General features: G+C 40.2%; 1 protein-coding gene across 1 annotated transcript in view; it reads left to right on the forward strand.

Moving 5' to 3' along the window:
* LOC309701533 (protein NLRC3-like) overlaps nucleotides 1–20080 on the forward strand; it is a 232642-nt gene that overhangs the window by 44320 nt on the left and 168242 nt on the right. The window lies entirely within an intron of this gene.

Below are 20080 nucleotides of genomic sequence, written 5' to 3' on the forward strand. Positions count from 1 at the left end.
GCTGGAAGCAGCTGTGCGTTTGACAGTTTTATCGACTCGACAATAATCGAACAAATTAAATGTTCAAAAATATCAACTTAAGCACTTCAAAGTCAACAAAAAGCTTAAAACAATGAAATAATATTTCACTGACAAAACAACAGCTCATAAGAACGATACACAAAATAATACAGAAACAAACAAATAAAAGTTATTAACCAGGATCCATGTTTTTGTCACAAACACTGAATCAGCTGATTCACTCTTTATGTTTCTGAGTTTGTTTTGTGATTATAGTTCTGGTTTCTGTTTCTGTGTCTTCACTGTGTCCCACGTCTCCTTACTTTGGACTCTGTGTTATATTTCCTGTTTTACTTTGACAGTCCTGTGTTACTGTTTCCTGTCTCGTGTGTGTAATTGGTCCCAGCTGTGTTTCCCTCCTGCCTCCCGTTCCCTGATTACTAAACTGCGTCCACGCCGCCGGCGCTCCTCTCCACAGCTGGATTCCAGGATTTCAGAGCATCCAGCTGTGGTGAGTGATGGAGACACTTTCTCTGCTCCCTCAGTAATCAGGACAGTTTATTGAACATCAGAGGACATAAAGGACTGTTTTTCACCTGCCCGTTCTGAACCTGGACATTAAAGACTGCTGGCTTCAAGGACATTAATCCCAGTGTCAGCCAGCCAATAACAGCCTGTGTTTTTCAGCTCTTTAGGAGTCAGAAATGAGAAAGACACAGACTGCTAACCTCTCCCTGCAGGAAATAAGCTCCGCCTCTTCCTGTCCTGTATATGAGTGATTCTGACATGAGACACAATGAGTTTCCTGTTTATTGTGACTTAAAGTGAGAAGCAAAGACACTAAACTGTGTGTTTCCAGCTGAAGCTGCTTTTTGTGTTGCTCCCACAATCCTGTCTGAAACAGTCAGTGAGGAAAACTCAATGTGACTTCAGAGTGACAGAGGTAAGCGACTCATGTTGTAACTGACGTCAGACCCTGGAGATTTTGGCGGAAAATTAAAGCGAATGGTAGTTTAGAATTGAACAAATTCCTTTAAGCTTCAGTATTACCAAATACACTTATCAATAGTCTTCTAACTAACAATATTTGTCTAAATCATCTCCAACACCCTGGAGAACAACGGGGAGAGTTTAGAGGCTCTCCAAGATTACATTGATCAGTGCTTCCAGGATCTTGTGATGAAGAAGGCTCAGAGTGCAAAACCTTCATCAAAACCCACCTGAAGCTGCTGGAGGACACGGTGAAGAACATCGCCTTTGATAGAGTGCATCGCATCGGCCCCATGCGGGCTGCGACCGGGAGACCACGTCCTACTGTGGCCAAGTTCGGCCACTTCAAACAAAAGGAACAGGTGAAAAGTCTCCGTGTCCATCGGTGTTTCTCCACGTCTCTCTGCCTTCTTCGTGTCATCTCTGTGTTTCCCTGCTGCCCTCATGTTTTCTGCTTTGTCTGTTAGTTTGTCCCAGTTTAGGTTGATGTTCACTTCTTCCCTCACCTTTGTTATTTTCACTGTAAATAAATCTCCACTCGCATCTCCACCGCCGTCTGCATCTTGGTCCTCATTCACTCCACCACACGACTGCTGCCCCAGCCGTGACAACTTTTGATGTTTCCTCTACATTTACCTTTAAAAATTATTTACTTTGCCTTCTTTGGTATCATTTGGTATCAGATGGCCGACTTCTAAATGGTCACCATGGTCACCACCGAACTTGAGGAGTTTGCCCCCTCACATATACTAATGTGCCACAAACAGGACTTTAACATCACCAACCATTCCTATGTTATTACGGTGTATCCATATAACTGGCCCACCCTGTACAGTTATGCTTTCATTTTGACATACTGTATTAACACAATTCAGGGAGGATTCTAGGATCAGAGCTTTGGGGGGCTGAGCACCCAGAGAGCTGCCCAGCCAGCCAAGATACACTTTACTCGTCACAATGAGACTTCTTCCCCGTCTCTGTCCCTGCATCCTCCCTGTCCTCATCGTCTGTTGTCTTCGCCTCCTTTATCAGTCATCATAATTTTACCGTCTCTGTGCAAGTCTGCAAATTTCTTTATTAAATCAAAAGATTCTTAAATCCATCAAGTCTCTCTGTGTCTGGGTCCTCGTCACAAAACATGACATCACTGTTTTGTACTTTTTAACAATTTAATCCCACATTTGTGAAAGAAAAGCAAAACACTTTTTTGAAAAGTCTGTAACAAAACCATCAAATCTGATCAAGGTTATTTAAATGCTGCCAAAGAAGAATGGATTGGAATAAAAAAAATACATATCCTAACCTTAATTACTGGAGGAGAATAATGAATGATGCTCATAGTGAATAAGAAGTAAACTGAGTGCATATTTTGGACAGAGATTCACTTTTAATGTGTTTGTATAATATAATACAGATACATAAAAACACTCCTGAAACAGAATAAATTATTACAAATAAATTATTACAAAATATTAAAAAATATTATGGATACTTTTGTTGTTAAAATGTTACCTCTCAACCAAGTTCTGCCTTTTATATTTTTAGTAGTGTGTCACACAAACAGGAAATATTGTCAAAAAAAAGTAAGTAATTGCTGAAGCACCCCCAAAAATGAACCAAAGCACCCCAAAAATGAACCAAAGCACCCCAAAAATGAACCAAAGCACCCCAAAAATGGGCTAAAATCGCCCCTGTTAACAAATAATAGCCCAACAGTCACTTTTATGCTTACTGTAGCTGTTAGCTAAAAACACTAATTTAGCCTAGTTTGCCCTGAATTCAGCTTTGACAGACATGATCGACTGTTTCCAGTAGAATTCCTCGTTGTCATCTTGTTCCCTCTCAGAGCCCCGTATGCTTGCAGAGACCCCTACAGTAGGGAAATGTGCCAAAGAACGTCCAAAACATTGCATTTTAGGTTTATTTATGCCTTACACACAATCCCAACTCTTTAGCTAACTTAACAACTTTGGCTAAAGTCTATAGTTAGTCTTACTCGTTTGTACAACATTTCTGGATCGCCACTGTTTGAAATGATATGACATATGACTCTCACTGAAACAGCAAACTTTGTAGAAAACAACACTTCTGATTCTCTATCTAGCTGTTTGGTCACAGCTGTAGATTACATTATAAGTGGTTGTTCACTCTTGTCAATAATTACATTTCTAAATTCTATTTGTGCAGTTACATGTAAACAAAGTCCAATATTGTATCTAAATGATTGTGTTATGGTGGGACAGTTTCCAATTTTGTTGTATTATTGCACTAGGTATGACTGTGCAAGAGTTATCTTATCTTCCTTGCTTGCACCACACTCTTTGCAGAAATGGTGCACAGCAGCACTGCATCATGTTATTGTGTTGTATAATATACCAGAACTAATACAAAGCAACATCCATGTACACTATAGGTCCATGCCAATGTGCCCAAATGGGACCTCCATAAATGGTAAGGGGCGCAAAGGCACTTTAAGACCAGTGGGCACACCGTCGGTGCACATCCGCTCGGATGCTTTTTTCTATTCATTTATTTCCCTGTTTATTTATCGATGCACAAAAGCAATTATCTCAGAGACACCATCCTCTTAACAGAGACTCAAATCAGGAACCTGCAGATTATTAGTCAGCAGCTTTAACTTCCTGTCTTTGTCTCACTAAACCTTCCACGTGGAAACTTGAGCTGCCCACTCAAGCACAGTAGGCTTTAACTGGCTCTGCTCAAGTCACTTCAGTATCTGAGAAACTGTCTCGATGCATGCCAAAGAACACTTTGACAATACGCTTGTGTTGAGTCAAATCCACCACAAGCATATTCTATGGCAGTTTAATTCCACTCCACATAAAAATAGTCACGTATTATTTCCCCCCACCACACTTCCTGCCAGTAGCTGGTGCCCCCACCCACAGTGCATTAGTGGTTCTCTGTGTTTAGTGGCTCACTCTGGGCGGCTGCTCGGTGGGGCCCGGCCCCCTGGCTCTGTTGGGCCTGTGCTGCGGGTGGGGTGCCCTCAGGTCTCGGCCCTCTGGGCCCATTTACTGCTCAGTAACATTTAATATCTATTATTTACTACTACTTACTAGCCTACTTACTGCATATTATTGGTTGTTGCTGTGGGTTCCCCACTGTGTTGGTTTTTCCTTGTGTTTTTCAGCAAATGATGAAATAGATTTTCAGTATTTTTTCTCTCTTCCTCTCCATCTATTTCTCTTCTTCTCTATTTTTCCCTCTTCTTCTGTTAACTTTCTCCCCAGCTTATCTTTTTTCTTCTTTCCTGACCCCCGTTCTGATTCTAATGACTCAAAATAAAGTAAAATCATCATCAAATATGACTATCAAGTGGACCAGTATAGCAAAAACCATAATGATCGCAGAGGCCACAGAGCCAAGTGGCAGGATTTTCAACGTTCAAACCAGATAAAAAACAAATTAAATGGTGTTAAAAGCCATGAATTAAGGCAATTCATTCACAACATAATTACAAGTTTTACTGGACGTTAATATTTTTCTCTTTTTTCAGTGCAAAACAAACTAACAGTACACATGATGCTGGCAAGTTAAAATGTCAGTGTCTTTTATAGATAGCATGTCTAGCATCATAGTTTTATAGATCACGTAGTCAGGGTAAAAACTCCATCTCTGATTATTATTGTACATGACTGTGACATGCAGTGGCCTCAGCATCATGATGAAGGCGACCGGAGGAGATAGTTTGGTAGACATCGATGTTTTGCCGATGAAGGCTCATGTAGCGGTCCTCTTTGTCCTAAACAACAATTTACACTGTCATTTACATTTAATTAAAGTGCAGCTTAAAACACAGACATAATGCACTGCAGCCTCGGCACAATTAAGTGTAAAACAGAACTATGGAAAACTCACAAACATCTGGTGAGTTTCAGATCCTGTTAAGTTAGTTAGACCTGATCTGTTTTCTCTGTTAGGATAAAAACATCAGAGGTCATGGGGTGAAAAATACCTCAAAAACAAGACTAGCTATGTCTACAACTAATGTGTGGTGTTTGAAAAGAACCTATGAGATACTTTGAACACCACAGTGGCTGCTGTATGCAGTAATGTGCTCAAGTGATTTCAAAGGGTCATTTCATGAGTTTAAGTGCGTCAGTAAAAGATTTCTCCTCAGGCTGTAACCACAGGTTATCACAGCCACACTGATGAGTGAAGCAGCAGCAGAAATGATGGGAACTGTAGCCATGAACTTCATGCCAGAAGAATCTCCATCGTCTGTTGAATGTTGCCACACACACAAAAAAACTTCATTTTGAAAACATGAAAAGTCACGAAATTTGCATTAACCTGTTATATTAAAGTGGAAAACATGTTTATCTTTTCATTACATTAGAGTTACAATTGCATCATTCAAACATTTCACTGATGAAATAACACCAAAGTTGTGATTGGAGCAGTTTTATAATGAAATTTTAAACAAATTAGCCAGAAGAACAGCTTAAAAACATTCCAGATGTTCATCTCCTGACTGAAACCTTTCATTAATCCGCTGCAGGCGGGAATGACGACCTCAAACCATGTATGACAGAAAAGAAAGTGTTAACGCAGTTCCAAACATCCACCTTGAATCTGCGGTGTGGGTATAAATAGAAAATGTTTTTACCTCTCACAGTCACACTGAGATGGAGAACATACAATCCACCACGAAATCCACACTCACAGGTGTAGTTCCCACTGTCTTCAGATGTTAAGTTGAGCAGGTGGAGAAACACAGTCTCATTTTCTTTGATCAGTGTGAACCTGGAGTCACAGCCATGAATAAAGCCTCGGTCGTAACGATAGAGCAGACGACGCTGTTCTCCTCGGCTCCTCTCTGTGCTGATCTCACACAGTATCATCACAGTAATATTCAGAGTTGTTTTGCTGCATATTTGAGTGGAATCGGGTTTCTTTCCAATTGTCTTCACAAGAGTCTCTATAAATTGTTCCAGTTAAAATGAAACAAAATCAGGATTATAGTTTCTATATATTTGTTGTTGTGGGAAAATCAATCACATATATTATTTCACTAACCTAACTAAAGCTTTCTTCTTAAACACCTGGCTTTACAGCTTTTCTTTTTTAATTATATATATTTACCTTCACTGCTAAAAACCACAAGCAGAAGCAGGAGAAAGCAGAGTTTCCGTGCAGTCATGCTGGTGAGGAAGTAACTGTGGCTGACAGTGTGAGGTAGACTATAGTGAAAGCAGGAAGACTTGCACCCTCCTTATTTCACCTCTTGTGTCTACACTGAAACTTTTACTATGTCTAAAATAGAAGTGCATAAAAGTGGAAGGACAGTAGAAGGTAAACCACCAACATTGTTTAAGCCAGACTGATCTCTCTGTTTATCTGGATGGACATTGTGTTCAAATTATGATGAGATGTTTGTTCAAAAACAAAACTAGTCTGATACAAAGAGTCATGTTTGCCACAGTTTATTGTGTTTGTATTGTATTAAATCTGAGAGCCTGAGTTGGAGTATTATGACTGAATGGTCTCCATTACTGGGAAACAACTATCCAGTGTGAAAAGATGGACGTTTATTATAATATATGAATATTATTATATTAGTATGTCACCTAAAGTTTTATATACTTTAAAATGTTTCATAGAGCTTTATTATCCACTCCCACAGTTCCTGTGCTTCTTGCTGAGCGTGTCTTGTTGTCGTGTTGATGGTTCACTGAGATGATAGTCTGGTAGGAATCACTCGATGGCTGCTGAAGGTTTGTATAGGGCTGATCTGGCTCATCGTCATCCTTTAGAAAAGTGAAATATTTTAGGTATTAATCAAGTTCAACCCGGTCTACCCACACACTCTATTGATCTTTAAATCTCTCCATCTGTTGCCTGGATTATTTAATGTTTCTGCTCATTTCTGTAAGAGCTTCTTCACAAAATAAAGGACACTGAAGTTGGCACTAATAGTATTATAACACTAATCTGTAATTATCTATATAAATAACATCCTAAAACATAAATGTACATGTTTTATGTTTACTGGCAAACTTTTAACTAGCTGCTGTAGATCGTAGCAATAAATTGCTCACCAAACCGTTGGGATTTTCAGGTACAGACACTCCAGATGTTCCTGACCTTAAGCAGCCACGTTGATAAGAAAGGATGTCAGCATTAGTGTAACACTATTCACATTCAAACAGAGAAAAATCAAGTAAGAACATCTACATTTATATTATCTTCTCTCTTAATAATGATAATTATTTTTGGAAGGATAAAAAGTGTTCATTCTAGACATGATGTTTAACATACACCGAATTCTCATTTATTGAAATGTGATGTTTCCTTTTACTTTCTCTACATCTATATCATCTTTGAATTACTGCAGCAAAAATAGTCTCACCCATTACTTTTCCTCCAGTAGATAAATCCCACGATAACTCCAGTTATAAAGATGATCACAACACCGGGCAGATAAACGGAAAAAGATTTGTCTGCTGAAGTGTGGGCCTCGTTTGTGTCTAAATCATTGAAAAGATGCATTTGTCAGTAAAATCATTTACTTTCATTTCCTGGAAATCAAAACACAAATCAAACACAGTTTACGTCTACTGAAACTCTGAGTGAAGTAATGAAACCCCAGTTTTATAACCACAGAGCTTTAAATATTGTCACTGTGCTCTTTTCTTTTGTCTTCTTCTTCTTCTTTTGCATCTTTTCTGAATATTACTATGAACTGAAATTGGTCCAACTGCTTATATACATTCACTGGCCACTTTATGAGGTATACCTGTTCAGGGTGTAACACAAATATTTCAGTGTTCATTTCATTTGTCAATCACATGTCAGCTTCATCTTCCTGGTTAAATAAAGGTTAATAAAATAATAAAATGTCAGCAAATCAATGCTCAAACAGAGCAACATGGCACATGTTACTGGTCCCAGTGCTTCACAAACTGCTGATCTGCTGGGATTTTCCCACACAATCATCTCTGTTCACAGACAATGGTCTGAAAAATAGAAAATATCCAGTGAGCTGTGATTCTCTGGGTAAAAATGCTGTTTACACATCAAACCTTGAGGCAGAGCGGACCACACTGGATATCACTGCTGTCCTCTAACAACAGCAAGCTGAGGCTACAGTTTGCAAGTCTGGACAACAGAAGACTAAAAAAACGATGCCTTGCCCGATGAGTTGATTTCTAACAGTTCAGACTGCTGGTGGTGTAATGCTCTGTGAAGGATTTTCTTTGCAAACTTTGGACCCTGTAGTGACCACTGAGCATCATTTAAACACCACAGCCTGCCTGAAGGTTGTTGCTGACCACATTCATGTCTTTATGCCCAAAAAATACCCATCGTCTGATGGCTGCTTCCAGCAGGATACCACACCATGTCACGGCGCTCAAATCATGTACGGCCTGCGCAGTCACCAGATCTCAATCCAGCAGAGCACCTTTGGGATGTGGTGGAACGGAAAGTTTGCTTCAAGTAAGAGCAGCTGACGAATCTGCAGCAACTGTGTGATGATGTAATTTCAATATGTCTTGAGAATCTTTGAGGAATGTTTTTAGCGCCTTGTTGTGCCACAAAAAATGAAGACATGTTTGATGGCTGAAGGTGGTCCAACTCGGTTCAAAGATGTACCTGATAAATGAGTCAGTGAGAGTATTTAAACTGCTGTCAGTGAAAATAAGAAGAAAAGAAATGAACAAATTACAAGAATAAAAAACACATAAGCAGGTCAATACAATGCTAACACAGTGCTGAATAACTGTGTCAGATAAAGAAACCAAAATGCATTTACCTTCCACAGTGACACTGATATGGACAATATATGTCCCTTCAGTGTTTGTACACTCACAGGTGAAGTTCCCACTATCAGCTGGTGTTAAACTGGTCAGCTCCAGAAAGGCAGTCTGATTTTCTTTTGTTATTGAGAACCTGGGGTCACATTCCTGAGTAACGTTCTCTCCGTGTCGATACAGCAGATGACACTCTCCTCCTGTGTCCCTCTGTCTTTTGATCTTACAGATAATCAAAACAATAGTAGTCTGACTTTCCTTGTTGCAAATCCGAGTGACATCGTGTTCTCTCCTGACTGTCTTCACAACAGTCTCTGTAAACAGGGACAGCAAAATACGGTAAATACAAGATTCAGCCTGTGTCAGAGAGGACTTTAGTTTCTATATTTTGTGAATGTTAAACCATCTTTTTAATCCCATAATAATGTGTTTAGTTTAAACTAAAAGCAAGGAGGTTATAAATTTAAAAATATTAATAATGCATAATGAAAATAGTTTCCTTGTATTACCTTCAGCATCATGGGACACAGCTAGTGGTAACAGCAAAATCAAGCAAAGTTTTGATACGTCCATGCTTGTTAACATGTCTGTAAGCCACCGACAGTGAAGAGGAAGATGTGCGGAAAGAAACAAGCTGAAGCTTTCCTGGCTAAGCAGACGTCAGACTGTTGCCCTTCACGGGGCAAGTGTGAAATGATGTAAAAAGGAAGTGTACTGACAGGACTTTCATATTAAAAGGCTGTAAAGTTGAAACACTGTGCGAGCTCCCACACAAAAAGAAAACAGGCTAATTTTTCTTTATCACAGAGGAATTATTACACTGCTAACTGTCATGTTCGCTGAAACTGAAGGATGGATAATATTGTAAAAGTAGCAACAAAACTACCATTTATCATAACATTATAAGCATTTTAAACTAAAATAGCGTGTTACGTCATCAAACCGCTTCATCCAATCACTCAGATACTTACAAAGTTTTGACTGCATTACCTTTAAAATTTGTACGAAGATGAGCATAAAATGAATAAAACTGACATGCTTGCATTTGTTGTGTAGTGCAACAGGTGTATGTGGCTGAGGGATTCCCATGATGCAATGCGTATTTCTTCTTCAGTCACCTTTCCTACTCACTGTGTGTTAATGCAGCTCTCTGCATTGAATCATACCTGTTATTAACCTCTGTCTCTCTTCCACAGCGTGTCTTTATCCTGTCTTCCTTCTCTCATCCCAACCAGTCGCAGCAGATGGCCCCGCCCCTCCCTGAGCCTGGTTCTGCTGGAGGTTTCTTCCTGTTAAAAGGGAGTTTTTCCTTCCCACTGTCTCCAGACTGCTCACTCATAGGGAGTCATATGATTGTTGGGCTTTTTCTCTGTAAGTATCATTGTAGGGTCTGCCTTACAATATAAAGCGCCTTGAGGCGACTTTATATTGTTGTGATTTGTCGCTGTGCAAATAAAATTGAATTGAAAATTGAATTGTGAAGGCCACACCAGAAGCCACACAATTGGGAAGTCAGTAACGTCAGACACCAGCATCTTTATTTTAATTTTAATGCACATTTCCACAAACATAAATAACGACACATGTCCCATAAACAATTTCTGGTTAAAGTTTTACTGGTGCTGGAGGTCTGTTGGACTGCTGAGGGTAACTGGAGAGAAAATGATGTGTTTTTTTTCATTGGGCGTTAAGGCGTCTGGGAAGGGATCTCAGACCATTTACATCCTGGGCCATCTGACCTCAGGAAATCACATGATAAGGTGGGGCCAGGTTTCACAATGAGCTCACCCGAAACCCTGGCTGATTAGGACCCACATCCGCTTTCACACCTTGGCTCATGTGATTAGGTAGAGGATCATCAGGTGGTCCTTTGTCCCTCTTTGGGGCGAAACTCCCACTGGTTTTAAATCTGGGACTCCCCACCATTGACCCTTAGAACTGAAGAAGCTTCTCGAATGAGAGGTGAAACGTCTTCAAGCAACTCAAGAAGTCCAGACGCTTTTCTTTCCAAGCTCCTTAGACTACGATGACCTGGATGACTGAGAACCTTCACAGACTTAAGTATTAAATTAATAGTTGGTTTTCATTCTTTGTTTTTAGATATTTTATTTTCTATTCTTATCCCCTCGTGTATTTAACTGGCCAGTTCAGTCCAATTTACCGGTATCTGGTATCGGCCTCGATACCGCATTTTCTAAAGTACTCGTTAAAATTTCCCCGATATCGAGGACCGATACCACGGTCTGAGACCTGTCTATGTTTGAGCGGCATGTAAGGGGTTAATCACAGGCGCCGAGTGCCCGCCCCACAGGCCCCGGCTGCATCTCAGAGCTGGGAGAAGGCGAGGCGAGACAAGTCAGCCGTGTGGAACTATTTCAAAGTGAACGAAGACACGAAAACAAAGGCGGACTGCAAATTGTGCTCATCGAAATTGTCCAGAGGAGGCTCTAAAGGTAGCGCATTTAACACAAGTAATTTAATCAAGCACCTAAAATCCCAACACGACAACGAGTACAAAGAGTTTGCCCACGCTTATTTACCCACGCTTATTAGCACAGAGGAGCATAGCTGATGCTAAAGCAGTGGGACGGAAAATAGTTGGGCATTTTAAACATTTTAAACGCCTTAGCCTACTCCCGCCTCGAGGACATTCAGGGACAGCTCAACCAGCCAATAAAGAGACTGCAGCAGGACATACAGACACGCTGGAAGAGCACGTATTACATGACATCAGTCCTATTTTTCCACATATTAATACATTTATGAATTTTGTGCAGGTATAAAGATCGCTTCTTCTCCAACACTGCTCCAGAGGCCAAGCTGCACCTGAAGCAGGAGCTTCTAGAGGTGAGGCAGAGGGGAGTCGGGCAGAAGCTGCAGAACCTCCTGCTAAACTGTTCCTCAAGGCCCAGGCTGCCGCTGGCAGCAGGTGCTGCCATTGAGCTCGACACATACCTCGGAGAGGCCCCAAGCCCTCGTGAAGACAGTCCTCTGAAGTACTGGGGTGTCAACAAAATCAGGTTCCCCACTTTGGCTAAAATAGCCTGTAAATAGCTCTCAGCCCCATGTAGCAGTGTGGACAGTGAAAGGCTTTTTAGCTCAGTGTCACACATTATAGATGAAAACAGAAACAGTCTGACTGCTGATGATGCAGAAAAGCTACTTTTCTTAAAAAACCCTGCCACTCACTGTTTCTCTCCATTTAGTGAGTCATCTTAGACTTGATGTTAATACCTACCTCAGTTGCACTGACTGCCACAGTTCTATGTCAGTGGATGTTGTTAGTTTATTCACATATTGTGCACTAAATGGCAAAGATGTTTATTAATGCCCCTTGTGTTGTCCAAAGCGGCAGAGTTTAAAATAAACTGAAAAATACTTGAGTTGCACTGTCACTGTTTACATTTTTTTATAATTATTTATTCTGTAATATGTTGCATACAACATGCTTTTCATTTTAAATAAATGTTCTTAATTCCAAACCAGTCCCTTGTTTGTTTGTTGTTAAATTATAGGACTAAAGCTGTTACCTGTAAATTTAAATCATGTTTTTATTAAGTACTCGGTATCGGCGAGTACTGAAATGCAAGTACTCGTACTCGTACTGGTTTCCAAAAAAGTGGTATCGGTGCATCCCTAATCTGAGGTAAACATTTTGCTTTTCATTTGACCCCTGACCTGTCTGCTGTAATGCAGGAGGCAGGTTTATGACCTATACTGCAGCCAGACGCCACAGGAAGCCTTCCTCCATGTTTTCTTTACAGTAATTGATTCAGCCAGTTTAAGTCTCCTTTGTTTTTGTGCATTAGATCACTGTGTGGGTTGTGTTGAGTGCTTATGTATTTGTAAGTAGCCATTATGACTTGACTAGTGGTGTTTATCTCTTTTAAGGGTCTAGTATCATCAGTTAATTAGTTTTTACACTTTGCAGGCACTTTGCTGTAAATACAACAACACTGCTGAAAACTCTAATTTTAATAATTACTACTGATGCACCTATCAAATAAACTAACATTTGCACAGGTGTTGAAATGCTGGACTCTTCCTCTCCTAAATCTGTGGCAGAGAAAAAATGCTGCAGGAGTGTTTTTTTACATGATATGTAAGAAAAATAAGAAAAAGAAAGAAACCCTGTGATTTTAATGTGAATGCATTACTGACATCTTATCCAAACACACATTGTGCACACTACTTTATCCCCTATTACAACTGCAGCTTTTATTAGTGCATGTTCACGGGACTTCTGATTCTATAGGGTCTTGACAAAAGTCTCTGCAATCAATTGATTACAATCAAGTGATTCAATTGAAACATGGAAATCAGCATTTCACCATTTTATACTATACATACATGTTTTGCTTTCAAGACTGGACAGGAGTGGCATGTGGGCGGCATTGTAGAGTGTGTTGACAGGAGGAAAACTTACACGCTCAGTAAATCACCCCCGTCACTACCTAAACCTCAAAGTCTCTAAACAGGAAGTGCATCTGCATGAAAGCTTCTGTTTTATATGCAGACAGATGACCTTTTGATGTAAAACCTTTCTCTGTATCTAGAGAAACACTTTAACTATATATTCAACTATATAGTTTAACATTTGGTCCGTAACTATCATTTAAAAACAATAAAAAGGTTTAAAAGAATATACATAGGCGGCTATAAAGACTGCAGGTCAAACATCGTGCAGATACAGAAGGACCTCCTGGGGTCCAAAATGTCGCACTATTACAGAGCAATGCTTACAATAGTCTTGCATGGTTAGCCAGTTAGACAGATGCAAATGTTAAAGTGCTAAAACAGACATGTAAATAAAATACAACATCATGTTAGCAGCTTATTGGTATTAATGTCTCTTAAAGCTCTCCATGACCTAGCTGCATCTTAACTCTCTGAGCTGCCACAGTCTTATAAACCCACCCGCTGTCTCAGGTCAGCTGATCAGCTGTTCCTGAATGTTCCCAGGACTGAGCGTAAACTTAGAGGACATCGTGCTTTTGCTGCAGCATCTCTGAAACTGTGACACGATCTGCCTTTAGAGATTAGACAGGCTTCTTCTCTGCCTGTTCTTAAATCACTCCTGAAAACTCATCTCTTCACCCTGACCTTTGACACCTTGTAAGATGTTGGTTTTTAGTTTGAGTTTTTTAGTTTATTTTTGCTGTTTTATCTTGTTTTGAAATATAGGGCTGTTTACATTTTTTATGTATTATGTGTTTTATTTTTTTACTGTTATGTTTTATTCTATTGTTCTTAACTCATTTACTGTACAGCACTTTGGTTTTGTCCTGGGTTTTTTAAAGTGCTTTCTCAATAAAGATGGATTGGATTGGACTGGAAGATAAACACTTTAGTTTGCAGTACTGTGGTGAGTTCACAGTAAAGCACTGTGTTGGACTGGCGCACAGTGATTGTGGCGTTCATGGTCAGTGTTAGGTTACCTCAAGTACAGTGGATTCATTTGCATTTAAGCTGATGATGCTTCGATTAAGTCATCAAATTTCACCTTTATATCAGCTCTATAAGCCAATTCTCAGGATACTGTTAGTGTAGGAAATGGAAAGACAACCAAGATATCTGTGAAACGTCTGCTTACATCTTGAATTCAGCTCCGGCGTATGTGGTAAGTTGTTAATGAGTGACTTTAATTTATTCTTTCTTCAGATGTGGCTATACACTCTACTGAGAATAAGCATACTGTCATGATATGAGTGGATCTTCAAAATAGACATCGAAATAGGTCATGGAGAAAATAAGTATAAAAAGTAAAGATCTTATTAGGAATAATACTGTTTGGATAATTATAACCATCATAAGCAACCGAATCATCTCAACATGTATTTGCTCAAAAATGTATTTATTACCACAAACACGTATTTAATTATCAACAAAAGGAAAATCAACAGTTTCTAGAACTCCAACAGGGGCAGGACTTGGAGGTACTGGGATTTCAGGAGGCAGCAGAATGGTACACTGGTCAGTGTCATTATTATTGACCTGTGATGGTGGATGGCCTTGGAGGGAGCTGAGAGGTAACTCAGACCTCTTGTCTTCAGGACACGTAAAGCAAACATACTCCTTCTCAGCAGCTGGAGACTTAGAGACATCCCAACTCATCAGCCTCATGCGTTTGGGCATCAAATGTTCCTCTTCATCATTAACAGAAAAAGCAGTAGAATATCTGCGCTTTCTGCAGAGACCTACCTCTGCAGTGGGTGGAGGTCTCGGAGGAAGAGGAACATCGCTAGGACACATGAAAAATGTCACTTCACCATCCAGGGATGAATGATCGTTTTTCAAATCTGGATTAATGATCTTGTCTGTGTCCTTTGCATGAAAGCTGGCATCAGCAGGTGGAGGATTTGAAGAAACTGGTACATCAGAACTCATCAGTCTCATGCGTTTGGGCATCAAATGTTCCTCTTCATCCTCCACAGAAAAAGCAGTAGAATATCTGCGCTTTCTGCAGAGACCTAACTCGGCAGTGGGTGGAGGTCTCGGAGGCAGAGGAACATCAGTAGGACACATGAAAAACATCACGTCATCATCCAGGGATGAACAATCGTTTTTCAAATCTGGATGCATGATCTTGTCTGTGTCCTTTGCATGAAAGCTGGCATCAGCAGGTGGAGGATTTGAAGAAACTGGTACATCAGAACTCATCAGCCTCATGCGTTTGGGCATCAAATGTTCCTCTTCATCATTAACAGAAAAAGCAGTAGAATACCTGCGCTTTCTGCAGAGACCTAACTCTGCAGTGGGTGGAGGTCTCGGAGGCAGAGGAACATCGCTAGGACACATGAAAAATGTCACGTCATCATCCAGGGATGAACGATCGTTTTTCAAATCTGGATGCATGATCTTGTCTGTGTCCTTCGACTGAATGCTGGCATCAGCAGGTGGTGGACTTAGGAGCTCACATGCAGGTGCGCTGATAGGTCTGAACATGAAAGCGGGAACTTCATTGTCCAGAGCACAACGGTCTGCACTGGATGAGCGTGGGAGCTTCTCCTTTGCCTGTGGAGGAGGCAGACTTTGACTTTGTGTTGCAGAGGAACATTTAAGTCATCTGACGTTTTGCTCTGTTACATATTATTATTGTTGTTGTTGGATTTTTCTTTAAAAATTCACACGATTTAATGTTTAGAAACAGACACAGTGAAGGGTAACTTACCACAGCTCGAGCCATTTTAGGCGTCTGTCAAGGCAAAGACGCAGGATTTGGTTTCTCTGTGTAAGATTACAGGACAGTTGTCAGTTTCATTTTCAAGTCAGTTGGATAAATTCATATCACACTTCTCAAACTGTATCATTAAAGCATTGTTTAGGTGGACAAATATGAAAGATATGAAGATAAAACAGTAACAGCTGGCAATCAAGGGAAAACAACCTTATGAAAAAGGTCTTAATCATTATTGTTTTAAAGTAAATCTTTCAGTCCTTACTTCAGTGATTGTTTGAAGTCTCTGTGCTTGTTGTCAGTCGCAGATCAGATTTGTGTAAAATATTTGCAGTTTGTGAATAAAGTTTGCAGGAGCTCCAAAGTTTGTCTGTTCAATACCAAAGTAATGAGGAGACTGAGTGCAGGTTTGGAATCCTCAGTGACAGAAGAATGCAGCAATGTTTGAATTTGAATTTGTTATTGTTTTATTAACAACAACTACCAGGATCATACCATAGCAACACAGTGATGCCCAATCAAATGTCAGGTACAAGGGATAGCCCACATACACATCCAACAGCACAGTAAAGCAATGGGCACCAATGCCACCAGTCAGGCCTTAAAAATACCTGAGTTATATAACAGCACACTGACAGTGTCTCATCCAAAAATATAAAATGTATAAATACAGTTAATATCATTTTTATTTAAATTTTATTTAATTCTCTTCATATAGTGCCAAACAGATGTCTCAAGTCGCCACTGTTACAACATAGATAAACATGAACATGAAATCCATTATTTAATTCTCTTCCATTCACTCCAGTTCAATTCAATAGCTATATAGATGGATAGACAGATACTGTATTATATACTATATTGATTCCAAATGGAGAATTAATGTGTTATATCACCAGGATAATGAATTCAAGTAGTACAATCTCCAATAAACAGACAACACAGTTCAAGTTCAAAGTGCAATATGTGCAGGATCCAGGCTTTATATTGTAAGATGCAAAATGTTTATATATACATAATATTGTTGAAAAAATAAAGAAAGTTAAAAATCAAAATAAGTTTATTGTCACTGTGGCTGATGTGATTGCAATATGAACCCGGAAGCAGACAAGGGAGAGATGGAACTGAATCTTAACAAAAAAACAAACCATTTATTAGGTTGAAAAACACGAACACAAAACAAGGCCCAGCAAACAGGAGCGGAAACTAAAACTAAAACCTATCCTGGGAATAACTCGGTATGACTATGACAACTATGACAAGAAAAACATGAACATGAATCCGAGGAGGTGCATGCGAGAAACTCTGATGAAAAAACATGAACATGAACATGGACCTAAACAGTAGTGATGGGATTTCCGGCTCTTTTTAGAGATCCGGCTCTTTCGGTTCGGCTCACTAAAAAGAGCCGGCTCTTTCGGCTCCGAACCGGCTCTTCGGGTTGTTTTGTTGCTTTAATTAATTTATTATTAACAATAATATAAAATTATGCACAAAAGGAATTACTAACGTAAAAACAAGTGGTTTTATTTATATATGTTTATATATAAATATATGCGGTGGCCCCTAGAGACAAAACACGTACAAACTCCAAAACACATTTCTAGCATGAACTGAACTTCCAAAGCAGAGCTACTAGATCACTTAAATTACACAATTGAAAGCATGTGTGTATTGTTTGTGTATTTATACACAGGCACTCATATATATATTCAAATAATTTAAAAAAAAGTTCATTTACCTGTTATTACCACACATCAAATCCGGTCGTTGGTACTTGCTGGCTTGTGTAGCCACAAGATAACAAAGGCTCAACACTGCGCCCAGCATCCTGGAGCACTTCTGTTGTCTTTTGTACGTGTTTTGAGTTTTTATGTGCTTCTGAGTTTTTACGTGTTTTTACGTGTTTTGGAGTTTTTACGTGTTTTGGAGTTTGTACGTGTTTTTACGTGTTTTGGAGTTTGTACATGCTTCAGAGTTCGTACGTGATTTGAAGTTTGTATGTGCTTTGTCTCTAGGGGCCACCGTAAATATACTTTTATTTATTCACTCCACATAAAATGTAATAAATAAATCATATAATACAAAAATCAACTATTCACATTTCAAGTTTTAACTATTTAAATTTTCAGCTTTTTCCTTTCACAAATTTAAAGTGAAAAGAACACAAAACACTGCAAACCACAACACAATTAAATATAAATTATAATATGAAAACTAAAAGAACATGCATATTCTCTGTCATATGGACCTGCATGAATAAACTTTCTCAATCCTTTATCATCTGCAACCGAAAATAGTTGTGGATGATTACTATGCCTTTCTAATGTTGTTGTCCCTGCCTCTCTTTCTCTCTCTCTGGCTCTGTTCCTGTGCTACTGAGTGTAACTACCGCCCCTCCCCCCTCTGCCCAGCGTAAAGCACAAGGCTCGCGTGCAGAGTGAAGCGGGAAAAAAGTGCAAGAGAGAGAGAGAGGGAGAGAGAGAGAGGCTGAGAGAAAGGGAAAAAAAAAACCCACGTGACGGCTCGCGATAAGGAGCCGGCTCGCGTCGTTCACGTCAAAGAGCCGGCTCTAAGAGCCATTTCGTTCGCGAACGACCCATCACTACTAAACAGAATCAGGAGATAACCTGAAACCCGGAATAACGTGAACGGAGGAAAACGCACCAACACTGCCCAGAGGAAGACAGCGGACTTAAACACACAGAAGAGAAAGGAGGGAAGTGGAAACACAGCTGACACAAATGAACCTGACACCACAGGGGAAGCAACATGAAACACACTGAACATGGAAACACAACCCTTTCATAATAAAAGACGAAACAAGGAGAGACGTGGACGTGTGATGGGCTGAGTTGCCAAATGGCTGGTAGGCTTTTAGCTAGGCTTTAGCTTCAGCCAAGTGGAAGCTAAATTGGCTAGTCATTCATATGTAAATTAGGTTGTTACCTGAGAATTCTGGAGGGGAGTGGGGGTGTGTGAATGATTGCTGATTTCTAACTGCCAACTGCCTCTTTGTTTGTCTGGGGGGGAGCTGCTAAAAGCGGTGAACTTCCTTTTGTGTTCGTCTTGATGCATTCTCAATCATCCAGGAAAATAAATCTCCAAAAGTCACCAACTTGGAGTGGTTAGTTTCCTGAGCCACAAGGAAACTTGTGTTTCAGTTTGCCATCTTAGGGAGAAATCAACACACATGGGTGTATTTCCTTTGTTGCTGAGATTTATTGATAAAAACAGTACAAAAAAACCAACCATTTGTACACATATTTACAAATAATAATAAAAAGTGAGTGAGTACATTTCAACATTTTCAGCAATCACTCACAATCCTGGCACTGCCATGGTATCTGTAGTCTGCATTTACCACATGTGTATCTGTAGCAGTGAACACATCGCACAGTGGCATGATTGTTCTTGCATTTGTGTTTGACCTGACACATGGCTCTTTTTCCAGGGCTAGGTGTGGAGGGTTGTTTCCGAAGCAACTGTTCTTTTCTTGCCTTCTTCCCAGCTACATGAGAGTGAGCCAGCTCTCTTGCAAGCTCCACCAGGAAGTCCACCGTCTTTCCTGCGTCCCGGTGCATGCTTGATACAGCACATGTGCATTCAGTGCTGCCATGTCAATCATAATTATCAAAGACCAGTGGTCTGATTGATACCACAATGGACCTCTGATCAATGGTCCACTGTTCTCCCCGTGTTTGCGTGTATTCCCTCCGGGTACTCCGGCTTCCTCCCACTGCCCAAAGACATGAAGCTTGTGGGGATAGGTTATTTGGATAATCCAAATTGTCACTAGGTGTGAATGTGCGAATGAATGTGGGGGGCGGTCAGCCTGTACTCGTGTCCCGTCTACATGAAGCCTTGACGCACCGACCTGAACTTCATCTTCTCCCTGCAGCTGAGGAGCGTGCAGCCGCCCGAGCACTGGACGCTGCGAGGCGCCGCGCTGCTCTGCGACTGCAAGTGATCCAAACGTTGTTGTTCCACAGACACGGACAGACACTCACCGTGGGGCTCTGCCGTGTCTCACTCAGACCTCCCCACAGGTTTCACTTTTTTATTCTGATGTTCTGATATTTTCCATTTTTCTTCAGCACCAAACATGTTTGTAGGTTTTTAGTCTGTTAAATTT

This window comes from Aulonocara stuartgranti, assembly GCF_965226115.1.
Source record: "Aulonocara stuartgranti genome assembly, chromosome: 23".
In the NCBI taxonomy this organism is placed as follows: Eukaryota; Metazoa; Chordata; class Actinopteri; order Cichliformes; family Cichlidae; genus Aulonocara; species Aulonocara stuartgranti.